Here is a 2886-nt window from a genome sequence, read left to right as displayed (position 1 = left end):
CTCATCTAAAATCTCCATCTTTCTTAAGTTCTCCCACTATGTGAGGTCCTTCAACAGCTCCTCACCCCTCAAATGTGGCCAAGTCTACTCTCCTTCACCAAGCATCCAAAGAAGTCCAATGGGCCTCGTTCACCTGTGCTTCCTCCTCTGCTACGTGACTCCCTCCTGGGCACTCTCCTCTCCACCTCCAATTCCTCTGCGTGTTCCCATTTCTGCACCTTTGCTCATGCTGCTCTGTGAACCCTGAACACCCTCCTCCCACTCTCCATCAACCCGTTGCTTGCTCATCCTTCCAGCCTGGGCTTCTTCGTGAAGCCCTCCTGAATGAACTCTATTCCACACTGACCCTCCTCCATTCCCACCCCTACCCCTTCATCTTTGGAAACCTGAGGTTCTCAAACTTTATTATGCAGTGAAATTACCTACAGACTTCTTCAATGCAGATTCCTGAGCCTATCTCCAGAGGTTCTAATTCAAGAGAAGTGGAGAATGGCAAGGATCTGCATTTACAGCGCCCTTAGGAAATTCTGATGCAATGACCTAAACACCATGAGGAGCACCACTAACTGTCCAGGGCATAATATCCTGCTCATACAGTGCCTTGGCAATGGCCTACGTTTTCTGTGTTTTGGGGTCCCCCACATCTTACAGAATGTCTGAAATATAGTTGTTGTCCATAGAAACATGCTGAATGAATGAATAGATGCAAGCGAGCTCGCCAGATAGACTATCATCTTCTTTAGCACAGAGAATAAAACTGCCATGGAAGTGGTGGAAAAGATAATGTTCTATGAAAAGAAAAAAGTGTTGATCCGTTTGGAAGATATCTAAATACTCTCAAAAAAACCTGAGTCTGTTTTAACTTTCAAAAGAAACCTGTAAAAATAAAGCCTGCCGATAACAAGGCTTCTTCTCTGATTAGGTAATCTATGCCGCTGCACTGGGTATCGGCCAATTCTCGAGAGTGGAAGGACGTTCTGCGTGGTAAGTAGGTGACTGCGGAGACACTCTACAGAGCAAAATGACAGTGACAGCTGGTCAAGGCTGGGACTACAGGAGCTTAATTTTTTAGACCATCTAAATAGACTGTAAGGGAGACCAACAAGTTAGCTCCAACCGACTCACGGGAGTTTCAGCTATTTGCTGAGGATGGGGTGAACGTTACACCTTTTTTGATGTTTCATGTCACACCACTGAGATCAGTCAGGTGATCTAACCAGCCCTGCAGACATCTTCCGTGACTAGGTAAGCGGGGCCTCAGGACAGGACAGGCGGGAGGGCTCCAGCAAATGGAAGGAGACAAGCGAAAGACTGGAGTTTGCTTTGAGGAGGCAAGGTTTGTCCCAGGAGTCCAGACCAGCGGGCAAGTGTGAGCATGAAGAAGCCAAATACGCAGTGTGGAATCCAAAATTCACCCCAAGTCCAAGAGCAACAGGGGGTTTCCTCTGAAACATGGGGATACCTCACTGGGCTGCTGTGAAGATCAAATGAGAACTTATGGCCAAGCACGTAGCAAAGTCTTGCTTGGCACTTACTAAGAACTCAACAAATAGTTATTAGCATTATTAGGAATACTATTGATGCTACGAATGGTGTTTGATGGGAAGACCAGACAAGCACACCTGATCGCTCTCTGCGGAGGGTTGGACGGATGGGGACAGTACCACCTCTAGATTCAAGCAAGAGAGACCCCACATTTTGAACGACCCCTCACTGGTCCTCCTCCAGCCATTCTCAGGCCACCGGGCAAGGTGACTTGTTCACCTATGGCCTTCACCTCTTTGTAGACCAGTCTCCAGGTACAGCCTTGACCCCATTCTCAAGCCTGACACAAGCTTCTCCCTGAGTCCATCTACCTAAGGCAGATCAGAATGGTCAATGTGTGCACCCCTGGGTCAAAGGATGGCGACCACTGGCTGGCTGTTTTTGGAGGGAATGGACAGAGCTTGGACATCCAGATTGGGGAGCTCACACGGTTGTTTGAAGCCCCTCACAGTGCAGAACAGAGATAAGTGGGGAGAGAAGGGCAGCAGGGGGCCTCCAGCTGTTCTCTTGCCCTATGTCCACAAATAGTAGAGGTGGTGTGCCCCATTCCCCAGAGCCAGGCGGGTCCCCCTTGCGTGCATGTCCCAGGCTCTGCCACATGGGGGAGCCAAAGCTGACAAGCCGAAAAATAACATGAATACCCATTAAACTACTGGTGTAAATGGAAAAGCACTTGTGCAGTACAAATAAAGTAAGTTAAAGGAAACCTCTACCCCTCTGGAATGTGGATCGCCAAGAGCCACGGCATCTAGTGCGAGTTTTGCAGCACAGAATTTGGGGATAAAGGCAAAAATGTGGTCAGAGCCCCACCCCGAGGCCAGCAGGCACCAGGAACTTTAATGTGTGAAAGGAACCTGTCCCCAGTGGGGATATCCGAGGTTCCCATCTACTAGGCCAAGAGAAGACTGGGTTTTTCTGTTATCACTGGCCATCCCATCGTGACACCTCTCAGAGCTTTGAGTAAGAGATAAAGTGCTGTTAGCTTGGCCCAGCTGTTTTGCTTCTGGGACAGACTTAGGAAGATGGCAGCCTGGAACATTTTAGCAGAGACAGAGAACTGGGGCATCTGGCAGCAAGTATTTTGCTAGATACTTGAGAAACATTGTTTAAGGAAGAAGACACAAGAGGTGAATTTGGAAGAAATAGGAAATAAAAGAGCCGGCAAATGGAAATCTGCTTTAAAATTTATCGATTGCCCATTAATTCTCAGTCAGTCCCTTGCAGATCCCAAATGTCTGGTAACCAAAGTGATTTTTTTCCATCTTTCTTTATTTTTTATTTTTTATAAGGTTCTTACATAAATGATAATATTCGGTGTTTTTGAATCTTATATATGCCAGG

The 2886-nt window shown here is 47.3% G+C and overlaps 1 protein-coding gene across 1 annotated transcript in view; it reads left to right on the top strand.

Moving 5' to 3' along the window:
• LOC105298171 (aldehyde oxidase 2) overlaps positions 1 to 2886 on the top strand; it is a 79297-nt gene that overhangs the window by 4481 nt on the left and 71930 nt on the right. The window lies entirely within an intron of this gene.

Source organism: Pteropus vampyrus, unplaced genomic scaffold (assembly GCF_000151845.1).
Source record: "Pteropus vampyrus isolate Shadow unplaced genomic scaffold, Pvam_2.0 Scaffold146, whole genome shotgun sequence".
In the NCBI taxonomy this organism is placed as follows: Eukaryota; Metazoa; Chordata; class Mammalia; order Chiroptera; family Pteropodidae; genus Pteropus; species Pteropus vampyrus.
The sequence above is the reverse complement of the archived record's forward strand: the minus strand, read 5'-3'. Positions and strand labels throughout refer to the sequence as shown.